Here is a 14,312-nt window from a genome sequence, read left to right on the forward strand (position 1 = left end):
CACATGTAGCTCCCACGAAGAGAAACTTAGCCAATTCAAAGAAAAGGTTTTTTTCCATCTTGTAATGTAGGTTGAAATATGTCAACATCCCAAGTTGTGATTAGCGTGTGGTTCAGTGGGGACCACATCAATTATCCCCCCCAAAAAGGTTGAAATAAGCCATGCTAGTTAATGGTGCCAACCAAACACATCTTTAGGGCAAATAAAAACAAAACAGATTTTTTAAAAGACTGAGCAATCTGTTTTAAGAAGGGCACATTTTGAATATTATCTTGGTGGTTTGTATTTTTTTTTAATCCAGCTGTAATGGGAGGAACTGTTGCCTCAACTGAGGATTTGATGGGAGTCTTGGGAAAGTTGGAGCAGATGTGAGCTCACTAGATAAAAGAAATTAATAAGGGGGATGAATTGCATTTGGCAGCCTCCAGAAAGGAATAATAGCCCCCTGGGGGCTCCTTTGTTTCAGCCAAGTAAACCGGAGTCACACCTCATAAGTCATTTTTGGGCCCTGGAGTCAAATCTATTTCAGTTCATTGTCTTCTAAACCTTTTAAGAAGCCATCGGGATGGTTTTAACTTTTCTCTTTTTCAGCCAGATAGCTGGACTTGCCTTTAGGACCAACAGTTGCAAGACAATTTATTTATTATTATTTATTATTTATTTATTAATCAGATTTGTATGCCGCCCCTCTCCGCAGACTCGGGGCGGCTCACAGCAATAATCCTGCCCTTTCTGAATGCGTTGACGATTTAATGCAGAAATGCCTGGAAATTTCATATCTTCTTCCCTTATCAGCCAACTTCCCTTTCAAAAGTGGTTTGTGGGATGGTTTGAAAATATCTTCCTTGAAGCCAGCCAGCCTGAGGAAACGTTTTTTAAAGTGCCCTTTAATTAAAAGTACAGTGGTACCTCTACCTAAGACCGCCTCTACTTATTAACTTTTCTAGATAAGAACTGGGTGTTCAGGATTTTTTTTTGCCTCTTCTCAAGAACCATTTTCCACTTACAAATCTGAGCCTCGAAAACTGTAACCGGAAAAGGCAGGAAGAAGCCTCCATGAGGCCTCTCTAGGAATCTCCTGGGAGGAAACAGGGCCAGTAAAGGTGGGGAGAAGCCTCCATGGGGCTCTCTAGGAATCTCCTGGGAGAAAACAGGGTCGGAAAAGCCAGGGAGAAGCCTCCGTGGTGCCTCTCTGGAATCTCCTGGGAGGAAACAGGGTCGGAAAAGGCAGGGAGAAGCCTCCGTGGGGCCTCTCTAAGAATCTCTTGGGAGGAAACAGGGCCAGAAAAGGTGGGGAGAAGCCTCCGTGGGGCCTCTCTAGGAATTTTCTGGGAGGAAACAGGGCCTCCACCCTCCCTGTGGTTTTCCCAATCGCACGCATTATTTGCTTTTATATTGATTCCTATGGGAAAAATGGCTTCTTCTTACAAACTTTTCTACTTAAGAACCTGGTCACGGAGCGAATTAAGTTTGTAAGTAGAGGTACCACTGTACCTTCCTTGTAGGCAGCCGGCCTGACTAAACATTTTTTTAAAGTGCCCTTTAATTAAAAGTATCCATAAATGGGAAGCAGAATTCTGTAAAGCCATGCATCTTTGTCTAACCTCCACTCGATTTCCAAGAATGCCCCCCTTGGCTGGCCCCATTAATCTTTTGGAGAACATTAAAACATTGCCTTAGTTTGATAGCATGACACCCCCCCTTCCATAAGTCCCCCTCCCTGCAAAAGACTGAGTTGGCACCCTGAAGGTCATTTTGGTATCATCATTTTAGAGAGAGAAAAATGACAGCCAGACCTCGTAGGCTACGATGAATGCTCGGTTCTCTTCTTCAAGGGCCCTTTGGAGACCTCAGCCAATGAGTCTTCCCAGACACACATGAGTCAGCCAGATCCAAAAATGCCCAAGGACATTTAGGAAAGGATAGGTTAGGATAGGATAGGATAGAATTGAATTGAATTATTTATTGGCCAAGAATAAAGTAGGGTAGAGTAGAACAGAACAGAACAGAATTCTTTATTGGCCAAGTGTGATTGGACACACAAGGAATTTGTCTTTGGTGCAGATGCTCTCAGTGTACATAAAAGAAAAAGATACATTTACCAAGAATCATGAGGTCCAACACTTAATGATTGTCATAGGGGTCAAATAAGCAATGAGGAAAAAAAAAAGCAATGAGGAAACAATCAATATTAATAAAAATCTTAGGATACAAGCAACAAGTGACAGTCATACAGTCATAAGTGGGAGGAAATGGGTGATAGGAATGATGAGAAAAAACTAGTAGTAATAGTAGTGCAGACTTAGTAAATAGTTTGACAGTGTTGAGGAAATTATTTGTTTAGCAGAGTGATGGCATTTGGGAAAAAACTGTTCTTGTATCTAATTGTCTTGGTGTGCAGTGCTCTTTAGCGTCGTTTTGAGAGTAGAGTTGAAACAGTTTATGTCCAGGGTGCGAGGGGTCAGTAAATGTTTTCACAGCACTCTTTTTGTCCCCTACAGTATACAGGTCCTTGATGGAAGGCAGGTTGGCAGCCATTGTTTTTTCCGCAGTTCTGATTCTCCTTTGAAGTCCATGTCGGTCTTGTTGGGTTGCAGAACCAAACAAGGCAATTATAGTGGTGCAGATGACAGACTCAATGATTCCTCTGTAGAACTGGATCAGTAGCTCCTTGGGCAGTTTGAGCTTCCTGAGTTGGCTTGGAAAGAACATTCTTTGTTGAGCTTTTCTGAGGATGTTTTTGATTTACTTGCCACGGAATGTAGAACTTAAGGACCAACTTCCAGGGTGGTTAAGGCAATGGATTAGTTGGCCCTCCCAAAGTGGTGAGTCCTCCATCACTGGAGGTTTTCAAAAACAGACTGGACCACTGGGAGGGTGTCATATAAAGCTCTGAGAAGGAGGTCAGTTTAGAAGACCTTCAAGGCCCCTTCCAGATTCTATGTTGACAAACCCTGCTGAAGCAGCACTTGGAAATGCGTGGTGAGCTCTCCAGGGTCCTGATACAGCCACGATCTAAACCCTTCAGCGTGTTTTATTTTTATTTATTTTTATTTGTTTTTTGAATTTATAGGCAGTCTTCCTCCTGGCGGACTCAGGGCGACTTACAACAATAAAAACAATGACAAAGTTAACATACATAGAATGAAAACAAGTAAAAAAAAATTTTAAACCCAGTATAAACGTCATACAGCCATCCCTCATTCATACTACTGGCCGGAGCACAGAACAATTGCTCAATGGCCCCAGGCCTGGTGGTATAAGTTGTTTTTAATGCCTTTCAGAAGGTGAAGAAGATGGGGGCAGTACGAATCTCTGGGGGGAGTTGATTCCAGAGGACTGGGGCCACAACAGAGAAGGCCCTTCCACGTGGTCCCGGTAGCCAGCATTGCTTGGCTGACGGGACCTGGAAAAGAGTGACTCTAACAATAACAATAACAATAGAGTTGAAAGGACCTTGGAGGTCTTTTAGTTCAACCCCCTGCTTAGGCAGGAAACCCTACACTACTTCAGACAAATGGTTATCCAATGTCTTCTTAAAAACTTCCACTGATGGAACATTCACAACTTCTGGAGGCAATCTGTTCCACTGATTAATTGTTCTAACTGTCAGAATATTTCTCCTTAGTTCTACGTTGCTTCTCTCCTTGTCTAGTTTCCACCCATTGCTTCTTGTTCTACCCTCAGGTGCTTTGGAGAATAGCCTGACTCCCTCTTCTTTATGACAATCCCTGAGACACTGGAAGACTACTATCATGTCTCCCCTGGTCCTTCTTTTCATCAAATTACCCATACCCAGTTCCTGCAATTGTTTTTCATATATTTTAGCCTCCAGTCCCCTAATCATCTTTGTCGCTCTTCTCTGCACTTTTTCCTAGAATCTCAATATCCTTTTTGCATCGTGGTGACCAAAACTGAATGCAGTATTACAAGGTATTCTGTGCGACCTAACGAATTGTCCATTTTGTAGTTTGCCTTGCATAAGGCATTTAGCTTGGCTACAGAATGGACCCATTTTCCGAGTTCAAAGGGCATGTTGACCTCCAGGTGAAGCAAATGGGCTGGCTTCAGGCAAAATATTAAACAACCTCCTCCTCCTCCTCTCCCTTTAAAACTATCGCATTTCTAGCATACTGTACCAATGCAGTCGTTGGGTTTCCACCCAAATTGTACAAGTGCACCGTTAGCTTTCTTGATTATTTATTTATTTGATTTTTATGCCGCCCTTTTCCTTAGACTCAGGGCGGCTTACAACATGTTAGCAATAGCACTTTTCAACAGAGCCAGCCTATTGCCCCCACAATCCAGGTCCTCATTTTACCCACCTCGGAAGGATGGAAGGCTGAGTCAACCTTGAGCCGGTGGTGAGATTTGAACCGCTGACCTTCAGATCTACAAGTCAGCATCAGTGGCTGCAGTACAGCACTCTACTCTGTATTATACAAATACAGTGGAACCTCTACTTACAAACTTAATTCGTTCCATGACCAGGTTCTTAAGTAAAAAAGTTTGTAAGAAGAAGCAATTTTTCCCATAGGAATCAATGTAAAAGCAAATAATGTGTGCGATTGGGAAAACCACAGGGAGAGTGGAGGCCCTGTTTCCTCCCAGGAGATTCCTAGAGAGGCCCCACGGAGGCTTCTCCCCCACCTTTTCCAGCCCTGTTTCCTCCCAGGAGATTCCTAGAGAGGCCCCATGGAGGCTTCTCCCCACCTTTTCCGGCCCTGTTTCCTCCCAGGAGATTCCTAGAGAGGCCTCAGAGGCTTCTCCCCGCCTTTTCCAGTCCTGTTTCCTCCCAGGAGATTCCTAGAGAGGCCCCACAGAGGCTTCTCCCTGCCTTTTCCGGTTAGTTTTGGAGGGTTGGGTTTGTAAGTTCTTGAGAAGTGGAAAATGGTTCTTGAGAAGAGGCAAAAAAACCTTGAACATCCGGTTCTTATCTAGAAAAGTTTGTAAGTAGAGGCGTTTGTAGGTAGAGGTACCACTGTACACTGTTAGCTATTCAGGATGACCAGGGGAAGGATAGCAATAACCAGGTCTGGAGGTGACATGGATACATGCTTTCCATTTTTTTACTGGGAACAAGTAAAATGTTCATTTAGGATGTTTTCCCAAATTCTCAGTCCAGTTGACAAATTCCAGAATTTCTAGTGGTTTCCTATCCAACTATTAGTCACATGTGGCCTTAATTAGCTTTTTCCCTTCTTCTTCTTCATCACCATATTTTTCAAATCAGCCATGGTTGACTATAGGCTGCCATTTAGCTGGGCAACATGCAATTTTGTTCCTAATTATAGGCCAAGTCTGGTAGAATTACATTCCATGTCAGGAGATATGCTTTCTTCATCTAAGAAGAAGCTTCAAAGGATTTTTTTTTTTTTTACAGAGAAAGGAAAGAGCAGGTGACCCTATTCCATATTTGTAAAGACATTGAATGGTATCTGTTGACCATAATTCTGGGGAAGACCTGGAGAATGGGTATGTCCAGATGGTATTCCTATCTCTGGGTACCTACAGCACCAAAGACCACCCAAAGTCTCCTAAATAATCTCCATCTGTGCTAAGAACATCTTGATAACTTCTCTAATGCTTGCCAGCCATTCTGAGTGATTCCTATACAGTGTTACCTCTACCTACAAACGCCTCCACTTACAAACTTTTCTAGATAAGAACCAGGTATTCAATATTTTTTTGCCTCTTCTCAAGAACCGTTTTCCACTTACAAGCCTCCAAAACTTTAACCGGAAAAGGCAGGGAGTAGCCTCCGTCGGGCCTCTCTAGGAATCTCCAGGGAGGAAACAGGGCCGGAAAAGGCAGGGAAAAGCCCCCATGGGGCCTCTCTAGGAATCTCCTGGGAGGAAACAGGGCCTCCACCCTCCATTATTTGCTTTTACATTGATTCCTATGGGAAAAATTGCTTCTTCTTACAAATTCTTCTACTTAAGAACCTGGTCACAGAACGAATTAAGTTTGTAAGTAGAGGTACCACTGTATTTTATCTTAGGATGGATATATGTTTACCCCAGGCATGTTTAAATTCAGTTACTGTGGATTTACCAACCACGTCGGCTGGAAGTTGTTCCAAGCATCTACTACTCTTTCAGTCAAATAATATTTTCTCACGTTGCTTCTGATCTTCCCCCCAACTAACCTCAGTTTGGGGGGCCCTTGTTCTTGTGTTCACTTTCCTATTAAAAACACTTCCCTCCTGAACCTTATCAAACCCTTTAACATATTTAAATGTTTCAATCATGTCCCCATTTTCCCTTCTGTCTTCCAGACTACACAGGTTGAGTTCATGAAGTCTTTCCTGATAGGTTTGATGCTTAAGACCTTCCACCATTTGTGTAGCCCCTCTTCCTGTACAGAAGCAATACTTAAATGGAATAAAAAGCAGATCTTCTGAGTTTGTGATAGTACCGTATATACAGCTGTATATATAGTACCACTGTTTACAGATATATGTTCTCTCCTCCTTTCCGCGTTTCCAAGGTGACAACTACTCAAATAAGCTAAACATTTCTATCCCTGGCAGAAAGGAGGGGGCGGAATAAAGATCCAACCAGTATTTTATTTTTTTTTGGTGGGAGGTGGTTCCTTATGGGGTGAGTTCTCTTCAACGGAAGGTTAACCTTTCTTCGCTCTTAACTAGAACAGGCTCACGATCATGACAAACTCTGGCTAAAAATTGAGACCTGAAATGAAAAGAAAAGAAAAGGGCAGAGCAGGTCCTTCAACTAAAACAACAATAAAGCTTGATTAACACTTTTTAAGGCAATACTAACGAAGGCGCTGCAAAGCGATCTACAGGTTCCACTCACAAATCCCAGATTTAAAATACACTGCTCAGAAAAATAAAGGAAACACTTAAACAGCACAGTATAACTCCAAGTAAATCAAACATCTGGGAAATCAAACTGTCCACTTAGGGAGCAGCACTGATTGACAATCCATTTCACATGCTGTTGCGCACATTCAACTTTGTACAGAACAAAGGATTAAATGAGAATATTTCATTCATTCAGATCTTTGAGTGTTCCCTTTATTTTTTCTTTGAGCAGTATATATTGCAAAACTGCCATTGTGAGAGGGAGGGGAATAGCAATAACATTTATCAATAGTATTTAGAGCATTTAGTCCTTTGGGGTTGGGCAGCATAGAAGTCGAATTAAATAAATAAATAGAACAATACATAAATTTATATCCCACTTCACAGTGCTTTATAGCCCTCTCTAAGTGGCTTACAGAGAGTCAGCATATTTCCCACCAACAATCTGGGTCCTCATTTGACTGACCTCGGAAGGATGGAAGGCTGAGTCAACCTTGAGCCTACTGAGATTCAATCCGCCAAACTGCTGGCAGCCGGTGATCAGCAGAAGTAGCTTGCAGAACTCCAGGGGATAAAATAATGTGCTGAAGCTGACCAGACTAAGGATGCTAAGGTGCGTCTTATAGTCCAGTGCATCTTATACACACCACCACCCCCCAAAAAAAATTACAGTAAGCCTGAAGCAAACAAAGCACATTCTGGTTTAGCACAATAGGCAAACCCCGTCAATCGTTACTAATGTGAGAAGTCAGATTTGATATTGTCAGTTTTGTAAACCATGGTTTATGGCTTTGTGTCTTAGTTAGGCAATACCAGCCAGCAGTGGTTTACTCGATCGTTTACCTAACCATGGCTTATCAGGATCCGCGGACACAACTTGAGAGAAGCAAATCTCAGGATCAGCTCTCTCCTAGCACTGTTTAGAAGCTTGTAACTGGTGTTCTTGCTCTTTTTCCCCGACTAGGCCTTTATATAACATTTATTTTATGTAACGCTTACCTCCTCCACAGAGCAGAAACCCCATCCTCGCAACGTTCCAATTATTTCAATTATTCCCACCCCACACACACCTCCCAGTAATCCTTTTAATAGCTGCTTTGCTCTCAGCGCTCCTGGGAAAACGGTGATGTTTCTAGCCGGAGATCTGTAGGTTTTTGCAGAGTTCCTCATTTTTGAAAGTTGGCTGCCTGTTTTCCCCACCTTTCTCTTGCTTTCTCTTTCCTACCATTCTCTTTCTTTTCCAAAGTCTGTTTGCTCTTTACAGAGCTGGTTGCAATGTGCGCGAAGGGCAGGGCTGGGTTCTACTTATTTATTTATTTGTTTGTTTTGTCAAGTACATATTGGAGGTATGTAAAGATATAAAATATTCATATACATGATACTAGTAAAAAAAATAAAAAGAAACATGAGGACAGGGGACGGAAAGCATGCTGGTGTACTTACGCACGCCCCTTACTGACCTCTTAGGAATCGGGAGAGGTCAACCGTGGATAGTCTAAGGGTAAAGTTTCGGGGGGTTCGGTGATGATACTACAGAGTCAGGTGGTGAGTTCCATGCATCAACTACTTGGTTACGAAAGTCGTATTTCCTGCAGTCGAGTTTGGAGCGGTTTACATTACGTTTCTATCTGTGGTGTGCTCATGTGTTGTTGTGGTTGAAGCTGAAGTAGTCGTTAGCAGAAAGGACGTTGTAGCAGATGATTTTATGGGCTAGCCTTAGGTTGTGTTGAAGGCGACGTAGTTCTAAGCTTTCCAAACCTAGTAAATCTAGTTTCATAGGGTATTCGGTTCAGTTATATTTCTGTTTTTTTAAAAGTGTTCCCTTTATTTTTGTTGAGCAGTGTGTAATAAATAAACCACCCCTCCCAAGTTCCCACAGCAAGAATACATTCAAAAATATAAGGGTCTTCAAGTCAATGATGGCATACTGGTTCAGGGGCGTGTGGCCAGCCAGCCATCGTTGCCAATTCAGCGAGCAGGGGGCAAATCCCCACCATCAGTACCACCCACCACTGGCGAAAGAGCTTGGTAATGAACACAGCTCAAGAAAAGCAAAATAAAATTGAATATTAGGTCAGTTGTGGAATTAGGTCCAGGAGCATTCACCAAGGACATTCTTGCCTTTGGAGACTCTCTGTATTCCTTAGGAAAATGTTGCTACAAGGGTCATCCAGAAAGCAATGCACTACATTTCTTTCCTCAGCCTACAGTAATGGTACGAATGCAAAACTTTAGATATACATTGGTTGAATTGTCAGGAGTGCGTGTGTAAATTTTGTGTTTCTTCAGAGAGAGAGCATAGCTGCAGCAGAGTTTCAAAATGGCGTCCGTAAGGGATGTACATTACATGCAGCGTGTCGCCATCGAATTTCTCACTGCGGAGAAAGAAACTGTTGGGAACATTCACAAACGTTTGTGTACAGTTTATGGGGAATCTGCAGTCGACAGAAGTACGGTTAGTCGCTGGGCACAGAGGGGGAGGCCATTAGAGGTGATTCGCACAGGGCAGAAATGGCTTCGTGACCAGAACAAGGAGGGGTACCGACAGGGCATACACCCCCTTGTGTCTCGTTGGAGGAAGGCCATAGAACGGGACGGAGATTACATGGAAAAATAGGGAGCGTAGAAGAAACATCCTTCTTTCTTGTGCGTAAGTTTCTAGTGCGATCAATAATTAATTGTAGAAGAAAAAAAATGTGGTGCATTACTTTCTGGGCAACCCTCGTATTACCACATTGCGAAACATCTTGAGCTGAACAAACCGAGTGTGAAACACAGCAGGAGCAGGTGAGTGGGCTTCAGTTTGGAGCTAACGTGCTCAGAATCCTACCAAATGTTTACAGATACGTTTTAAAATGTTCCCTGTCGGTACGGCAATAACAGCAAGACATGTAATTTACTATTAAATGTTGCAGGCATCCAACAGTGGGTGTAGCTACATAACATTTCTAGACTCTTAGCTCTTACAACATACATCCCTTATATGTTGTAAGCCGCCCCGAGTCCTCGGAAAGGGGCAGCATATAAATCAATTTAATAATAATAATAATAATAATAATAATAATAATAATAATAATAATAGTAGTAGTAGTAGTAATAGTAGTAGTAGTAATAATAATAATAATAATAATAATAATAATAATAATAATAATACACTCAAAAAGGAGACAGAAGGACTAATACTGGTGGCACAAGAACAGGCCATTAGAACGAATGCTGTCAAAGCCAGAATTGAAAAATCAACAGACGATCCAAAGTGCAGACTCTGTAAAGAAACAGATGAAACAATCGATCACATACTCAGCTGCTGCAAAAAGATCGCACAGACTGACTACAAGCATAGACATGATGCTGTGGCACAGATGATCCACTGGAACTTGTGCCGGAACTACCATTTACTAGTGGCAAAGAATTGGTGGGATCATAAGCCCGAAAAAGTGGTCGAAAATGAGCAAGCAAAACTACTGTGGGACTTCCGACTTCAGACTGACCGAATTCTGAAGCATAACACACCAGACATTGTGATTGTGGAGAAAAAGAAAGTATGGATCATCGACATCGCAATCCCAGGAGACAGCAGAATTGAGGAGAAGCAGCTAGAGAAATTAGTGAAATACGAAGATCTAAAAATCGAGCTGCAACGACTCTGGCATAAGCCCGTGAAAGTGGTCCCAGTGGTACTTGGCACGTTGGGCGCAGTGTCAAAGGATCTCAGCGGACATTTGAATTGACAAAATCTCCATCTGTCAATTGCAAAAGGCCGCTTTATTGGGATCGGCAAACATAATTCGCCGCTACATCACACAGTCCTAGGTGCTTGGGAAGCGCCTGACTGGTGATGAAATATGAAATCCAGCATAGTGATCTCGTTTGCTGTGTTGTACTGATAATAATAATAATAATAATAATAATAATAATAATAATAATAATAATAATAATAATAGGCAAAAGATTTATACGATCTGAAGAGAAACCTGAGTATTGCAATCCCAGGAGACAGCAGAATTGAGGAGAAGCAGCTAGAGAAATTAGTGAAATATGAAGATCTAGAAACATCCCAGAAGCCTAAATAAAATGATGGTCCTATTTGAAGAAGCCCTTTGTTTACCTGGAGCACCTGAGTCTGTCGGAACTGATCCTAGACAGAAGGGAATAATATAGGCTTAACTAAGTTCAGTAGAATGGCAGGGAAATGTTTTTGCCCCATGCCTGTGTGGGCGGAAGTGTAGGGAGTGCGAAATCCAACTTCAAAGCAGCACAAAAGAGCTGTCATTCAAATGAAACACAAGAATTAATTTTTAGAGGAGCTGCCAGCTCTAAAAATAAAAATTAAAAAAAAAACCAACGGTTGGGGGGTAGAGGGAGCCAAAAGGAACAGCTTTGAGAATTAGAGCAACTGGAGTCTTCTAAATAAGAATTTATCTGAATGTTTTGAATTGGGCTTTTTTTTTAGCAATTGGCAGGGAGATCTTTGCCAGCCGGTTGGCAGACTAATTAAAAAATGTCTTCGTACTGTTGAGAAAATTACTGGTGACCAGGTTATTCGCTTATTCCTGCCATACTGTACAGATTCCATTCTCCTTAAAATATTCCGGCTTGAGCAAAATTCAAATCCCGTTACTGTCAATCAAAAAAAAAGGCCTAGAATTAGGAGAACTGGAGAGTGTGCCAACGCACAAGAGCAAATAGAAAGAAAACTGCATAGCTACAGGTATAACTAGCATGAAGAGGGAGATTGTGATCCCACAGTATAGAGTGCTGGGGAGACCCCATTGGGAATACCGTGTTCAATTCTGGAGACCTCACCTACAAAAAGATATCGATAAAATTGAACGGGTCCAAAGACGGGCTACAAAAATGGTGGAAGGTCTCAAGCATAAAACCTATTAGGAAAGACTTAATGAACTCCATCTGTGTAGTCTGGAGGACAGAAGGGAAAGGGGAGGACAGGATCAAAACATTTAAATAGGTTACAGGGTTCAATAAGTTTCAGGAGGGAAATGTTTTTAATAGGAAAGTGAACACAAGGACGAGGGGGCACAATCTGAGGCTAGTTGAGGGAAAGATCAGAAGCAAAGTGAGAAAATATTGACTGAAAGAGTAGTAGATACTTGGAACAAATTTCCAGCAGACGTGGTTGGCAGTCATAAAATGTCATAAAATGGGTCAAAATTCAAAAAATCCCTCAGCCACATAAATACTGGGTTTGTAAGTCAAGGACTTACCTGTCATTGTGGATTCAGTTTGGTTCGACTTGCCTCCAGAAGTGGTATATGTGACTGTGTGTGTGTGTGTGTAGGATTTCAAGAAGAAATTAGGCAGCCATATACACACAGGTACAATATAGGTGGTACCTTGCTCAACAGTAGTAACTGTGAGACAGATCTTGGAGTCCTGATGGACAACCATTTAAATAGGAGCCAGCCGTGTGCAGCAGCTGCCAAAAAAGCCAACACAATTCTAGGCTGCATTAACAGAGGAATGGAATCAAGATCACGGGAAGTGTTAATACCACTTTATGAGGCCTAGGTAAGGCCACACTTGGAATACGGCATCCAGTTTTGGTCGCCATGATGCCAAAAGGATATTAAGACTCTAAAACAAGTGCAGAGAAGACCAACAAAGAGGATTAGGGGACTGGAGTCTAAAACATAGGAAGAATGGTTGCAGGAACTGGGCACAGCTAGTTTAATGAAAAGAAGGACCAGGGGAGACACGATAGCAGCCTTCCCATATCTCAGGAGTTGCCCCAAAAGAAGAGGGAGTCAAGTTATTCTCCAAAGCAGCTGAGAGTAGAACAAGAAGCAATGGGTGGAAACTGAACACGGAGAGAAGCAACTTAGGAGAATATTTTCTGACAGTCAGAAGGGTTGATCAGTGGGACAGCTTGCCTCCAAAGGTTGTGAGTGCTCCAACACTGGAAGTTTTTAAGCAGATGTTGTTTGAAGTAGTAGTGTACAGTTTCCTGCCTAAGCAGGGGGTTGGACTAGAAGACCTCCAAGGTCCCTTCCAACTCTGTTGTTCTTGTTCTTGTTATTATTATTTTCAACAACCATACAATACAGCAAACGAGATCACTATGCTGGAGGATGATGATGATGATGATGATGATGATGATTATTATTATTATTATTATTATTATTATTTGTCCGTAATGTAATAGAGTCCTCTGCTTGTACAAGGGATTGGACTAGAAGACCTCTCAGGTCCCTTCCCATTCCTGTATGTCCCATAATTGCAATGTTGCTTTTCTTGCAGTTTTTTTTTGCAAAACGAGCAAAAAAGCAACGAGGCTCCTTTAAGAGTTACCTGCCCCATTGCACCGGGGGGGGGGGGGGGGAGAGAAGTCAGAGCAGCCGCCGGCCCGCCGTTTTTCTGGAGCTTCCCCCCCACAAAACCACAAACCGCTTGGAATGTACCACCCACTCCTTAGAAGAGGGAGAATCCAAAACTTTCCCCCCCACCACCGGGATATTCAAATTGCGCAAGCAAAACGCTTTATAATCTGCGGATTTCAAAGCGGTCGAGGAAGGGAAAAACTTATTTTTCCTGCTTTTTAGAAAGCTGCAGTGTTTCCCCCCCCCGTTTGCCTTTCCAGTTGGTTGCCTCCGTTGCCTTAGGAGCTTTCCCAAACGGACGGCTGGAGACGGTGGTTAAAGCAATTGTAAGTTTGCTCCAAGACTTCGCGAGCTGATACTGTAATACCATTAGCAATAGCATTTAGACTTATATGCCGCTTCACAGTGCTTTATAGCCCTCTTTAAGCGGTTTACAGAGAGTCAGCCCCTTGCCCCCAACAATCTGAGTCCTCATTTTACCAATCTCGGAAGAATGGAAGGCTGAGTCAACCTTGAGTCTACTGCTCTGCCGGTGATCAGCATAAGCAGAACAGAGCGAGGTGAATGTATTCACCCCAAAGTCTGCATTGGCCCTATAATCCTTGCCATTCGTTATGTAGCAGTGCTTAAAAATGTCAATAAAGGTTATTTTTTAAAAACGTGAGTTGGGGATAATATACTGCTCAAAAAATAAATAAATAAAGGGAACACTCAAAGGACACATCCTAGATCTGAATGAATGAAATATTCTCATTGAATGTTCTGTACAGAGTTGAATGTGCACAACAGCCTGTGAAATGGATTGTCAATCAGTGTGGCTTTCTAAGTGGACAGTTTGATTTCACAGAAGTTTAATTTACTTGGAATTATATTGTGTTGTTTAAGGGTTCCCTTTATTTATTTATTTGTTTATTTGTTTGTTTGTGTGTGTGTGTGTGTGTTCGTTCGTTCGTTCGTTCATTCATTCATTCATTCATTCATTCATTTATTTATTTATTTATTTATTTATTTATTTATTTATTTATTTATTTATTTATTTATAGCAGTGTATATCCCTGGGGGTTCAACTGATGCCATGGAAAATCTACCTGGCTAAAACAATAATTAAATAACACAATAAAAATAAAATTGTAACATACAATAATGCT

At 42.0% G+C, this 14,312-nt stretch overlaps 1 protein-coding gene across 5 annotated transcripts in view; it reads left to right on the forward strand.

The window, feature by feature from the left end:
- The first annotated feature begins 13,453 nt into the window (after positions 1–13,453).
- Positions 13,454–14,312, forward strand: part of CFAP74 (cilia and flagella associated protein 74) — a 79,017-nt gene continuing 78,158 nt past the window's right edge. For 4 of the 5 annotated variants that reach the window (XR_011559713.1, XR_011559714.1, XR_011559715.1 and 1 more), the window contains exon 1: positions 13,454–13,490. The gene's annotated coding sequence lies outside the window, so the exon portion shown is untranslated. The remainder of the gene's footprint in view (positions 13,491–14,312) is intronic. The other variant, XM_070759125.1, reaches the window with a different exon arrangement.

Source organism: Erythrolamprus reginae, chromosome 8 (assembly GCF_031021105.1).
Source record: "Erythrolamprus reginae isolate rEryReg1 chromosome 8, rEryReg1.hap1, whole genome shotgun sequence".
NCBI lineage: Eukaryota > Metazoa > Chordata > Lepidosauria > Squamata > Dipsadidae > Erythrolamprus > Erythrolamprus reginae.